Genomic DNA, 15,271 nt, shown 5'->3' on the forward strand with positions numbered 1-15,271 from the left:
AGATTATTTTTTTCTTTCTTAAAATTTGTCCTCCTTTTTCCTGTTTGGTTGTAAAAAGAAGAGTCTGAGACATGTGTGAGAAGGCACAGAGTCTATTGACTGGGTCCAATACTGATAAATTGCTGTGCATAATAAATGCAAATTTTGAAATTTCTGTGAGGAAGAGAGTGATCTGGGAGTACCAAAAGGGTGAAGAGCTTAGCGAGTGGGTTGGGAAATCTGTGGGATATTGGTCAGTAAAAACGACAAAGTCAGAGAAAGAAATATGGAAGGTTTTCAGCATCTTAACAAAGTTTGACAAAGGTTTAAGCCAATTTAATTTGACTCGCAAAGATCCCGTTTCATTTGAATTGTTAAAAAAAAAAAAAAAAAAAAAAAGGCCAGACTGTGGTCTTGGGCAAATTATTAGCTTCTCTGTACCTCAATTTTCTCATCTGTAAAATGGGGTTTATAATGGAAACCACTTCATAGAATTGTTCTAAAAGTTAGTTGAAATGATAGTTATAAAGGGCTGAGAACTGTGCCTGGTACATAGTGTTAGATGTGTTGTGTAGTGCATTTTCCCAAAGTCTAAGTTATTTAATTTAGAATGATACTATGATGATAGAGGGTGGGGAAGCAAGGATGGTAAAGTAGGATGCAGGGGTGGGGGTTTCAGTAGGACAGTCCAGGAAAGTCTTGATCACGATGGGTTCGGGTGAACTCAGAGCTCTGTGTTATTCCTCATCATTTGGCATGAAATAATTCCATCATACCCACATCCCAATGACAAAAATAATTGTCAAAGACAATGTGGTCTGAATCTGTATCAGTATTGTCAATAATAATAATAATAATAATGATAATAAATCATTTGAGCCATATATGTAATTGTAACTTTTTGAGCAGGTACATTTAAAAGAGTAAAAAGAAATATTACTTTAAAATATATTTTATTTAATCCAATATATTTAAAATTTATTATTTCAACATATAATTCATATAAAAAAAGTAGTATAATTTACAGTATATTTTTAATATATCCGGTTTTCAAAATCTGGTATGTATTTCACACTTATAGAACATCTCAGTTCAGGCTAGGCTTATTTCAAGTGTCCAGTAGCCACAAGTGGTTATTGGCTACTGTTTTGGACAGTACAGAGCTAGATTAAGAAGGAGAAAGGAGAAACATATACCGGTGTCTTCAGGTACATAAAAGATGTACTACGGCTAAATCCTTCCCAGTCAACAAGACTTTCAGCCCCTGCATGCGCAACTTCTGGGTACAAAAAGACTCAAGGGATGCTTTGAAATAAATACTTTTCTATCTCTTAGGGAAGATACAATTCCAAGTTAAGCTCTCCCATCCCACTCTATTTTTTCTTCCAATTACATATTTATATACGAGTGAGGTGAACTTAATTGAAACATGGAAACATGCAAATGTAATACAGGAGTACAGATGTGATCATATCTAAATATGCTGGCAGTGATCTAGAATTATTATACAGCAGGATTTATGTAAATCTTAGATCTGCTTGCCTAAACTTAAGACAGTCTGCAGAACAACTAGAAAAATGCAACACTATCCTCAGAAATTGTACACGTTGGGGAGTAGATATTTGACAGAAGTCTGCCAATTACTATAAGTACAAAGTAAATACTAAAAATGTTTTAATCAAAGAAAAATATTGTAAAGATATTTAGGTTTGCTTAAGATTGTGTGTCAGTAAAACAAGACAGTTTATGTCATCCCCAAATATTGGCTGTGCAATTTCCACACAAGGCTTTATAATTGGATGAAGCTCCCATACTAATACATGCCTGGTTAAATTTACCCACAGTTAATCAGAAAAGACCTTTTGAATTTTTTATTTCACATAAACAATACCAGAATCTGTTCCTAAGTACCAGTTATACTTCTTAATTCACATATGTGATGGTACATTTATGCAAATTAATTATAAGAAACATTTAAAAATATTTTATTGTGTTCGTAGGAACTTACATAGAAGAAAGGCTATGTTGAAGTAGAAAAACATCATCTTTTTATTATTAGAACACTTTCTAAGTTTGCTTATCACTCTATATATTCACTCGCTGTTATTTTAGTTGTGAAACCAGTGTAGTTCCTGAGAGACTGTCCTTACTTGGGTAAAGCATTTGTGTAACAGTATATAACTTTAAAGGAACTGAATGATGAGTAGAATGTTTTTTAAACAGTTTAGGCAGAAATTATATTTTAATGGAACATTGAAATACAAGCATAGATTTTACTACAGAAGATTTGACAGCACCCCAAGTAGCTAATCAATCAAAATGAGAACAGGAATTTGGAGGGAGTGAGCCACATTATGTCAGAACTCCAAGAGTCCTTTCAGGAGAGCTGGTCTAAACTCAAAGGTTAAGTAACTGGATTAAGTTCTCACAGTTATTGCCAGAATCAAGAATGAACCTAGATTTCTTACCTAGTTGGTTTAGTGATTTTCTCAATGTGTTATTAATGCTCAAAGTGACTGACAATTTTGAGCAAAGAATTGGTCATCTGAGAAATAGAGAAGAAACAATTGTAAATAGTCTCTGCACAAAATAAATGCAACTTTGTGGACAGTGATTGATTCTGTTTATTTCTGTTCTTATGAAAATGTCTGTTAAATAAGATAATGCATATGAAGCACTTAGCAAAATGCCTGGTACATAGTTCACACCTGGTAAACTCTCATTTCTTACCATTGTAAGTCATGCACTGGACTTTTTTCTACATCAGAGAAGTATGAATGATAACACTCATATGCATGGATCTTCAATCTTGAAGGACAACAGCATATCTATTTGTGAAATAATCTAAAGCACTATAATGGATGTCAATAAATTGTGCCTACCTGAGGCAGTATAAATCATTCAGGTAAATGAACCGATTAAAAACCAATTACCAACACTGTTTGAAATGGAAGATTGAGGAATAGAAAAAGAAGGCCGATGTGGACTCCGTGAAACTGGCAAGAAGACTCAACTCCTGAGGTTCCAGGGAATGGAATTGACAAGATGGTTAGATTGTGGCTGTTCTTCTCAGAGGCATTAAATCCTGCATTTCTTGTAAAAAAAAAAAAAAAAGACGTTTGCTAGCTAGATAGAAAATTGAACTGCATTGAACAAATGATCATATTTATGACGGCTCTTCATTTGATATTTTGTTTGTCTAGTTTGACATTTACCTGGAACAAAGTTTTCCTCTGAAAATTGCTCAGATTTAAGTGTCTGATTTGAGACCTTCAATTTAGTAGAAGCCATAATTATGAGTCTGTTTCTGAGGTGAGAAAATTTGGCTGAATCAGATGGGTGGTCCCATGGAAGCCAAAATCACTAATTTTAATGAAAATTTATTTGATACAATTGAGGGGAAGTTGAACAGACATTTTGGGGTAGTTATTTTACAATAGGCCACTAATTCACTGATTAAAATGAATTTTTCATTTTTCATACATATATTAGCTATTTGTAATGACATAAAACATTCATATACCAGCAACAAATATATGCAAAAATAACTTTGCTATCATATTTAAGAAAACCAAGTCAATATTTTCCCTTTAAAAAAAAAAAAACCTGGCCAGGCATGGTGGCTCACGTCTGTAATCTCAGCACTTTGGGAGGCAAGGCTGGTGGATCACCTGCGGTCAGGGGTTCGAGACCAGCCTGGTAAACATGGCAAGACTCCATCTCCACTAAAAATACAAAAATTAGGTGGATATGATGGTGTGTGCCTGTAATTTCAGCTACTCAGGAGGCCGAGGCAGGAGAATCATTTAAACCCAGGAGGTGGAGGTTGCAGTGAGCCAAGACTGCATCACTGTATTCCAGCCTGGACCACAGAACAAGACTCCTCCATCTCAAAAACAAAAACCTTCTATACTTTATTTTTCATGCATAATTGTAAGATCCTGTCTCATTCTGTGCTGCTATAATAAAATACCCAAGACTGGGTAATTTATAAACAATGGAAATTTATTTCTCACAGTCCTGGAGGCTAGAAGTCTAAGATCAAGGTGCCAGTGGGTTTGCTGTCTGGTCTCTGTTTCCAAGTGATGCCTTGAAATGTTTGATAGCAAATTCAGATGATGGAAGGGATGGAAAGGCAAAATGGCACCTACTAGTTCCCTCCTTGTCCTTTTTTTTTTTCTTTTTTTGAAATAGAGTCTCGCTCTGTTGTCCAGACTGAAGTGTAGTGGTGTACTCTTGGCTCACTGCATTGTCTGGTTCCCAGGTTCAGGCAATTCTCCTGCCTCAGTCTCCTAAGTAGCTGGGATTATAGGCATGTGCCACCATGCCTGGAGAATTTTTGTATTTTTAGTAGAGATGGTTTTTACCATGTTGGCCAGGCTGGCCTCGAACTCCTGACCTCAGATGATCCTCCTGCCTCGGGCTTCCAAAGTGCAGGGATTACAGGCGTGAGCCACTGCACCTGGCCCCTCTAGCCCATTTTAAGAGCACTAATCTATTCATGAAAGTGTCCTCATGACCTGATCATCTCCCCAAATGCATACCTCTTAGTAGTGTAGCATTGAGGATTAAGTTGCAGCATAAATTTTGGAAGGACACAAACATTCAAGCCATAGCAGGCCCTGTACTTTTACTTGTACTTTCTCTATTTGTTGACATTGTATCACTCTCTGGATTTTTCTCCTATATTGTTTTTCTGCACTCTACACAATTGGATCCTTAATGTACCTATATTGTCTCTCAAAGCTGCATTTTTATCAGCATCCTAATAAAATCAGTCATTCCTCTAAGGCAGTGGCTCTCAACTTTTAACCCATATTAGAATCATTTAAGGCAAGCTTGTCCAATCTGTGGCCTGTAGGCTTCATGCAGCCTAGGATGGCTTTGAATGCAGGCCAATACAAGTTCGTAAACTATCCTAAAACATTATTAGATTTTTTTGAGAGTTTTTTTTTTTTTCTTTTTAAAGCTCATCAGCTATCGTTAGTTGTTGGTGTAGTTTCTATGTGGCTCAAGACAATTCTCCTTCCAACACGGCCCAGTAATATGGTTTGGTTGTGTCCCCACCCAAATCTCATCTTGAATTGTAGCTCCCATAATACCCACATAATACCCACATGTCGTGGGATGGACCCACTGGGAGGTAATTGAATCATGGGTATGGGTTTTTCCCGTGCTGTTCTCTTGATAGTGAATAAGTGTCATGAGATCTGATAGTTTTATAAAGCACAGTTCCCGAGCACACGATTTCTTGCCAGCCACCATGTAAGACATGCCTTTGCTTCTCCTTCACCCTCCTCCATGATTGTGAGGCCTTCCAGCCATGTAGAACTGTGAGTCCATTACATCTTATTTTCTTTATAAATTAGCCAGTCTCGGGTATTCTTTTTATTACTTTTTCTTTTTTTTTTTTTGATGTGAATTTTCACTCTTGTTGCCCAGACTGGAGTGCAGTGGTACGATCTTGGCTCACCGCAACCTCCACCTCTGGGTTCAAGCAATTCTCCTGCCTCAGCTTCCCGAGTAGCTGGGATTATAGGCATGTGCCACCACGTCTGGCTAATTTTTGTAGTTTTAGTAGAGACGGGGTTTCATGGTGTTAGCCAGGATGGTCTCGATCTCCTGCCCTCATGATCCGCCAGCCTCGGCCTCCCAAAGTGCTGGGATTACAGGCTTGAGCCACTGCGCCCAGTCAGTCTCGAGTATTCTTCATAGCTGTATGAAAATGGACTAATATACCCAGGGAAGCCAAAACATTGGACACCCCTGATGTAGGGTGTTGTTAAAAGACGTACCTCTCCTAGTCCCCTGCATCTCAAGATTCTGATGTCCTAGGTCTGAATGACAGCCCAGGAGTGTTCACTTTAGCCATCACTCTAAGTGATTATGGTGCAGATTTCTGATGGCTACATATTGAGAAATACTGCTCCTAAAGGATCTCATCCTAGCTTTCTTTTCATTAAATTAAGAAGTCTACCAGGTGATTTTTTTTCCTCTCTCTGATCACACAGTTTATATTATCTGTTATTCCTTTCTAAATTAACCACACTGATTCACCACTGACCACTATATTGATTCACTGGAACTGGTCTGACTACTGATAATATGCATCTACGATTACACTGTATTCACAAGAGCTCTCATTTGCAAGCATGAGAAACCCTTTAGAATAAGCTTGAATGCAACAAGAAATTTATTAGAATGGTAATAGGCTATCTCAAGTAACCAAACCAAAGTGAGTGCAAGGCAAATGTCCAGGACAACAGGTCCATCATTCTCTGTATTTGGCCTTATATTTTTTTGGTGCAAACTCACTTTCTGGCGTTTGGAAAGATGGTAATGAGCTTCTCCAGAGTTATATTTCTCATATATCTAGAAAATACTGACTAGTATTACCCATGGTCCAAAGCAAAAAATTCCAGAGGAGGCCTCTGACTGGCCCCTGGTACATCAGATGTTTATCTCTGCTTTGGAGTATGAGGCCTATAAGACCATGTCATCTCCCATTCAAAATGCAAGACTGGATTCAAAGATGGGCCAAGTGTTTCCCAGAAGAAGAATGGTTACGTTCTCAGAAAATACATGGATCCTGAGTCACAATAACTACCCACTGTATTTTCTGACACATCTGTATTATGAGACAGATTCTCATAATTTGTCCCTGCCCTTATGACTCAAATGAGAAGGTACTGATTAATTCAGTCGAGAAGTTATTAACAAGTGACTAACATCTAGAAAACATGACCCAAGAAACACTGACTAAAACATAAGATAGTGTCTCCCTCTGTGGCCCAGACTGGAGTGCAGTGGCATGATCTCAGCTCACTGCAACCTTCACCTCCGGGCTCAAGCAATCCTCCCACTTCAGCCTCCCAAGTAGCTAGGACTACAGATATGAGCCACCATGCTCAGCTAATTATTGTATTTTTTATAGAGACAGGTTTTCACCAGGCTGCCCAAGCTGGTCTCAAACTCCTAAGCTCAAGCATCCACCTGCTTCAAAATCCCAAAGGGCTGGGATTACAGGCATGAGCCACCACACCCAGCCCATGTTTTCCTATGTCATCCTTCCCTCTTCTGCACTCGATATCTAACACACTCATACATATGTACACTCATGTGCATACACATACACATACAGGCACACTAATAAATTCAATGATAAATGCCAAAATGTAACAATAAAACGTTCAGCATTCTAACTCTTTACCTCTTTTCTGGCTATCATATTTAATTTATGTTTTCACTTAAAGTTATTGATTAATTTAATTAAGAACTTAACTCCAAACTTTGATAAAGACTGGCTTTCATTTTCTCTTTCAAAAAAATATCTTGACAGTGGTGATGTTTTATTGTTTAGGTTTTTCTTCACAGACATAACTAAGAACGAAGTATTTTCTGCCAGTGTACAGATAAATCTGTAATTCTGCTTGATTATGTTATAATGAATTTTGCAAACATTCCTTAAATCCAAAGATACAGTTTATCTGTTCAATGGTAACTATTTGTACCTTATTTAAACATTTTAATTTACCTCCCAGTCACTTGGAAGCTCCAATGGTCTGACATAATGCACTTGTTAAATTTACTTGCCAAGTTTACATTTTAATACTACTACATAAAATAATTTAGAGCTATAAACTATAGAATTTCCTAGAGAAACAACAGTTTATAAATAACTCCAGAGAATGGTGTATTTGAATTAATAAACCAGGCATTCTACTAGTACTAGGGGCGTAATAATAATTGAGACTTTGTCTTTGTCTTTGTATTTAGTAAGGGAAGTTCTCCCATACGTTTCATTTTGTACCTTTACAGCTTGAATTAAATCTCATGACCATTTCCAGATTCCAGAGGGTATGAAAAGCCAAGCATTTCTCTTAATAGCATCAAGAGCAAAGGAAGGCAGGGAGAACGGAGTTGAAATGGACATTTAGTGAGCTGTCTCATCCTACCAGCTACATGGAATTTACCTGGAAGACAGATTTAATCTGCAGACACGGGCTTTCTAATTGGTGTTGTTTCAGTTCTCTGCTTTCTTCCTTGGGGTTACATAAAATTCCTAGGAATGGTACTGGGTTTGTTCGTTGTATCAGCTATCTTCTCTTGTATCTCTTCCAGTCCTGAACCTCTTTTCTGCATTTTGGCCAAATTTTTCAAGATCGTGCTTCTCATCAACTAATTTTAAATTTTTACATCATTATCTTTTAAATTCTGGTCACGCATTCTTAGTTTCCTATTGTTGTCTTGTTGTGACTATTCTCTTAAGTAATAATCATATTTTTTTTCTTTAATAAAGGTTCCAGTTCAAAGCTCTCATCCTAATCCCTCAGTTTTTGGAAAGTTACTTATGTTGTGTGGCACTAATTTATTGATGTAGAATGTCCTACTTCCATTTCCTATTCCTTGCGTGATTAACAGTGGTTTAGGTGAATAGACAAAACCCCTAGAATGTAGTATACTAAGATATTTTCAGTTTTGAAAAACATCCATAATACTTCGACAATGGCGAACTAAATGTAACTCAGCTCCAATTTTTCTCTGCCCTCATCCATTCTTTCTCTGTGGTCTCCTACAACTAGTTATTTCTGAATGAGTGTAAAATAAGAATGAAGGAAGGGCAGAAAACAGTGATGTTGCCACCTTCACTCACGAAGAATTAAGTGGATGGAGAGTTTTGGGGTTAGTACAGCTCATGATTCAAGGCTTAGACAATGGAGAATTGCAAAAGATCTTCCTACTGTTTAAATGAATGGATTCCATTTCCTAATGTTAATATACTACAGAGTATAGATGGGCATTTCTCAACATTTCCAACAGTAATTTGTTATTCAGTGTTACTTTTCAATGTTATGAACGCTTGTTGTTTTCTGTTCTTCCTGGGCATTTGGGTATAGGGCTGGAATGGGCTATATCGGGGAATGCTAGTCAAATGCCATTTTATGCTAGCAATCTCTTCAAAGATGATCAGAAAGAAACTCAGTGGTAAGAGGAAAAGGAAAGCAATAGAGACGTGTGTACTGATTCTGCACCTCCTGTGAAATTCGTCTTGAACGATACATATTTGAAGGTGTAATTTACATGTTTGTGAAAATTCAAAGTTAATTAAGAACATAAAATACAAGTCAATGCTCATATGTTTGACTATGTCTTAGTCACAAACTTTTTTTTAATAGGGTTCCCACAATCTTACTTAAGATCCTCTGAGTCACTAGTCTATTTTAAAATGTCTTCCACAATTTCCTTAACATTTTTTATAAGTAATTTTCATTATCTTTATTAGTTCCTCCTTATTTAAATTTTTCTTCTTCATTCTTTCTTAAAGACATTTTTAAAATGAACTCAATATATCAGCCTCCTTAGTGCAATAATTAATTCTTTGCTTCCTCTCATTTATTAGTTACCCTATTTTTTTCTTCTGTTTCTGTCTTCCCCCGATACATCTGTTCTACACTTTTAAATTCTTCTTATAATAGATTGAGTCAGGGTTTTTTAATTTTTTACTTACATTTTATTGGTTTTGTTCTTCTATTTATAAATATACTTTCTGTTGGGAGGGGGTTGAGTGAAAATATATGGTAAAATTGACTGTTATGCTCTAATTTGAGTTATTTTTCTATTACTTTTCACAATGTTTAATACTTACTATTATAAAAGTGGTTCTTCTATTCCCTTTATTCTGTGATTTTTCTCAGGGACCTCCATGATGCCTCAGGACACCAATTAACCCTATCTATAACTACAGAAAAAAGAATCATTGATATATTAAGACAGGTTGAGGATTAATTAAAGATGGTGATTCTTTTTTAAAGTAAGACTGACCCTTCATTCCCACTGCAATACACAACTTTGTGTTTGTTCTTTACCTTTTAGGTCCTTAATTTTATCTGAGAAGAAGACTTATAATTTAATCTTAGAAGAAAAGACAAATGTATTTTTAAGTATGCATAGTAATACAAATAAATGGTAAAATACTGTGAAGTGGAGGTTTATGTCAGATCTTCTTATCCTTTTAAATAAGCTTAGGCATTCATGTTTTGCAAATAGCTCTTTAAATCAGATGGAATTTGTTCTTACGAATGAAATCACTAATGCTTAAGAAATCTGACTAACACAAGGGGGCAGCATGGTATAGTAGAAAGAGCACTGGGCTTGGAGTCAAGAGCCTGAGTTCTAGTCTCATCTATTGGCAGAGGGAAAGGGAGTAACCACTTGAACATTTTCTAGGGGGGATTTGAGGTGGGGCTTTTTCTCTTCATCTCTAAAATTAGGGGTACTGACTATATAATCTTAAGGGTTCCTTCAAACTCTAAGCATCTATGTTGAATTTGCCTTTTTTTTAATAAACAGTTTTTACAAAGGTAGAAGAGAATTAAAGCAAAGTCCATATTCACATTGATAAGATTTAAATTAAATGAACATGTTTTCATCTTTATAATTTGTGAGGGGATAGAGTGAGCTCCTTCCTGTCACCCTTGCCCCACTCCCAAGAGGGAATATTGTGCATTGTAACAACTGAGCTGACTCTGAGTCAAGGAGGGCTCAGTGAAATGGTCACAACAACAACTGCAAATTTGAGGTGACTATAAAAACTCTAAAAAAGCTTTGCCTCACCAATGGCTTCGTTGTATGTTATGCTGAGAGGCAATTGTGAACTCTTCATTCTCCAAGAGGCTAGCAAGCTGTTGGTAAGGCACATAGGGAACTGTCAAAAAGAGAAACCCATGGGAGACCCCATCATTGTTCATCAGCACAGTCAACTGAAGTCACTGTTGGTGCTCATAGAAAGTTATAAAAGCCATTGGTGGGAACCAGCGATGAGAACTTCTTTGGGGAACTCCCTTTCATTGGTATTTTTAGATTGAGTGGTGTACTATGGAGGACCTTTCTAAGTTTCTGGTCTGTCCCACTAGTCCAACATATCCCTTTCATGTGGAGAGTAATTTGCTGAGAGAAGCAATTTTATTTGGTTTCTAACCTGGAGTTGGTGACCATATTGTCTGCCACATGAACTTACACTACTGATGGTTACTGATTTGATCAGGAGTTAACCATCAACTCAATGAGAGTCAACCATGGAATGGCTAGGGATTATGAAATGGTTTGGAATTAAGTTCTTTCCAAGAAGAAAGATCATTAATTGGCCAAATCAATAAAAGTCTATTTCTTTGTAATTTAAACTAGAGATATGGAGAAAATGTCAACATGTTAGTAGCAGAAACATAAGCTAAAAGACCCATAGTGAAAAGGCAACATGTAGTTGCTAGAAGGGAGAAGATGGCATAATTAAATGTAAATTCTAAATTAGTGTATGCTGTGAAGTAGAAAAAATCATCACAGCGTACAAGTAATGTTTTTAGTTGTTAGGTGCAGAAGAAAAACATACACATCAACTGAGAGACCACATGAGAAAAAATCATTAATTACTACTGTTGGGGAGGCCACAAGCTAATGCAGTCACTGGTTCAACTTTGGATACTTCCACTCTCTGAGTGTGTTCTGACTTCAGAGACAATTAATGATAAGTAAACTATAAAGAGTCAACTATGACTCTTTTCCCTGTGTTCTTATGAAGACTGATTACATGGCTAAGATTCCTATTCCTGTCTCAATTATTCTCATACACTTCCTTGAAATAAATTGTTTTGTTTGAGCAAACAAAAGCAAATTTGTGCAGTGCGTCATGACTATAAACTTATCTCAAAAGGTGCAAAAGCAAGTTATAAAGTCATGCAAGGTAAACAAAATCCAATCAGATAGTGTTTTAAATATCAGTTAAAAATGTATGGTTCAAGAATGAAGTTGTTCAGAATTCTGTCAAGTTCAAAGATTTTTAAGCTTTTAGTAAGGCAGGTTTATAAAGAGCAAAAGAAATGCAAAATCCAATCAAGGTATTAGCTTGTTTGGCAAATTGGCCAAACTTTGCCAATTGACAAATTTACTTTGCCGATTGGCAAAATGCTAGGTATTATCAATAGACGGCACTGGAGAGATCCGGCAAGGCTGTAATAAAGGAAGATACCTCCTTTTGGGGTTCTGGTCTTCCATTATTATTATTCAGTGCAAAATTTCAGGAACTCCCATAGAAGCAATCTAGCTGTGCCTTCATGTCATGATCTTGCCAACAACCAATTCTGAACTTCTAGCTCTTCCTGGCCACACCCTCCAGCCACTGTGGGCACTCCTACAGACTACCTCCCATTCACAACCTCTGGGAATTTCTTCACAACCAGAAGTCTACATGTTTCTCCTATTGGAAGAAGTCTGCCTCTCAACCTTGTCAGCAAGAATCCCTAGTCATTGATTTTGTCCATTTGTTTTCGCTTATTTTATTTTGTTATTGCCCATACCCCCTCAGCTTAGAGGTAGTAGTTGCTTTTTTGTACTTGCTACTTCTGGACTTTTTAAAGTGCTCTTTTACCTCTCTTATCCGTCTTCTACTAATTAACAATTCTCTTCATTAAATTCAAATAACTCTACGGTTATTGCCTCCTGTTGGCTCCTAAATGATGGAGCTGCATATGTTTTGCTGACTTCTGTTAGTACTGAATCAAAAGATTTGGCCTACATGATTATCTCCTTTGAGTAATCAAATTAGTGACACAGAAAAAAGAAATCGAATTTAGGATGTCACATCGGGATGGCCAATAATAATACAGTTAGCATCCCATTCAAAAGCTTAGGCCATTTCCTCCATTAGTGAGAGTGCATATTTTAACCCTAGGAAGACTTTAAAATAAATATAGAAAAGTATCTTAGGTTGGATTCTAAGGAAACAGAGTCTGAGATGGAGATTTGTGTGCAGGAGCTTTTTTGGAAAGCGCTCTCCCCAAAAAGGAGAGTTGACATGGATACATCCCGATAAAGGTCTCAGAAGATCCACAGGGAGCTCAAGTGCTGAGATAGTGTTCTTCCATCTTGATAAGGTTTAGGACAAGGAGTTGTTAGTCTCCATCAACCAGTCATTTGACATGGGCTGATTCTGGGAAGGAAAGTTATCCAGGGAATTTTGAAACAAATCTCCTTAAATAAAGGGAGCTTCCAGAGAGTGATTTGACTGACAACCTTCCCATCAGCTGTCCGCGCTACCATTAGCTGGAGAAATGGGCACCACATTTCTAAAGGGGGTTTCTGAGCAGCTGTGTTAATTATGTACTGCTACTTAACAATCCTCCCCAAAATTTAGTGGTGTAACACAATGACAACATGGATTTTGACCACAAATTACAATTTGGACATGGCTCAGGGGGGATAATCCTTTTTTGTTCCACTCAACATAATTACAATGGCTCGAAGACTGGGAGTTGAAATAATCTGGAGACTTGCCACTCACGTTTGTTTGTTGATGCTGATTATCAACCAGGACCTGGGCTTGGGTTGTCAGCCACCCCAAACATGGTAGCAACATCACTTCCTCTAAATTTTTTTTTTTGAGGCAATAGTAAAATGTTGCTTAAGAGGTAGAACAATAGATTCTGCTGTTTGATGGGGAGTGAGGTGTGACCAAAAAAACTGTCGTGACTGTTTTTGGAAAATATAGTCTTCCACAGCAGCACACCACAGAATCTACTGTAAAAGGAAATTTTAAAATAGTGTAAATATTTTGTTAAGAATGAATTTGTGTATGGTTGACATTTTATTTATGTTGATATGTAAGGTAATTTTGTCTTTTAATGCAAAGACTACAACTCTAATTTAAATGTAATTGAGCAATTTAGAAAACACTTTAAGTTGAAATTTTAATGTGTTCCTTTTCAGAAACAGAACTTTTAAGAAAATGTAAATCTCATTGTATTAGATTAAGAAAATTATTTTAGTACTTGGAAAGATCTGGTTAATTTAGTTAAAATGTTTTAAAATTAAAAAGAATGTGTACATTTATAAATGCCATTTAAATGTCTGAGAAAATATCTGTGTAAATGAGACAAAACATTATTCATTTAAAAAAATTATTAAAATCCACACATTGACCAATAACAATATTTCGATTGGCAAGCTGAATTTAATGATTAGGGCAAAACTATAGTTTTTAATGTATAACTTCATTTAATTGAATAACAGCTTTCAGTTCTTCCAATAAAATTCTGAATAGTCTTTTTTGCATGTAAAAATCTAGCTTTTTAAAATTTATTTATTTATTTTTGAGATGGAATCTTGCTTTGTTGCCCAGGCTGGAATGCAGCGACACGATCTTAGCTCACTGCACCTCCGCCTCTTGAGTTCATGCAATTCTCCTGCCTCTGCCTCCCAAGAATCTGGGATTACAGGCGTGTGCCACCAGGACCAGCTAATTTTTGTATTTTCTGTAGAGATGGGGTTTCACTATGTTGGCCATGGCTGGTCTCAAACTCCTGACTTCAAATGATCTGCCTGCCTTGGCCTCCCAGAGTGTTGGGATTACAGGCATGAGCCACCATGCCTGGCCTCAAAATCCAACTTTTGGATGTCTCTTTTTTTTCCTCACCATAAACCTCTCATCAACATAACCAACAAGTCAACTAGCACAGAGATATTGATTATAAATCTCAAATTTTTAACACAGGATTTGACCTTAATAGGCTTGGAGAAATTTACAGTTTCAGCACAGATCAAGTCAGCTGTATGGACAGTGCCACGTGCTTAGGACTGCAATCTCCCCGAGATCGTCTTCCAAAGCTACTCTTTTTCAGGAGCTTACAATGTGAAACAGACAAAAAGCAGAGTTGCTTTGTTCATAAAGGCTGAAATAGGGCTGGGGTTGAATTTGGCCCTGACCAATGCATTTTCACCTCCCTTTTACAGCACATTTTGAAAACCACTGGTTGGTCTAGCAGATAAAGTAGTCCAATTTAAAAGCTCAAGGTATCATTAGCAACTTTACTGTCGGTGAGCTACTGATTAACTGGAAGTATTTTTTTTTTTTTTTTTGAACTAAGAGACTCCACAGGGTCAGTTCTATAGGTTAGAGCATATGTAACATTATTTCTTTTAGAAATTTCCTTTAAAACTGTACCTTAGAATTATAATACGTTCTAAAGAAAATATGATTAGACTTTCAATGGGTTTTCTTTCTGTAAACATTTCTTTTGTGTCACATGAACTTTTTGGCAAAATAATGTTATGTTAAATAAGCTGGCTTGAGACATAATTAAAGACCAATAGTTTTCCATCCAGAAAACATATGAAACACGTCAAAGTTGTTCTACCTTCTAGATTTCGTTGTAGATTGTCCAGATAAACAGATTCTAGCTTTGAGATTATTTGGTTTAAAAATGGAAAGGTAAATTAAATCCCAAATCTACATGATAGCGTA

The sequence above is a fragment of the Trachypithecus francoisi genome, unplaced genomic scaffold (assembly GCF_009764315.1).
Source record: "Trachypithecus francoisi isolate TF-2019V2 unplaced genomic scaffold, Tfra_2.0 Lachesis_group4, whole genome shotgun sequence".
In the NCBI taxonomy this organism is placed as follows: Eukaryota; Metazoa; Chordata; class Mammalia; order Primates; family Cercopithecidae; genus Trachypithecus; species Trachypithecus francoisi.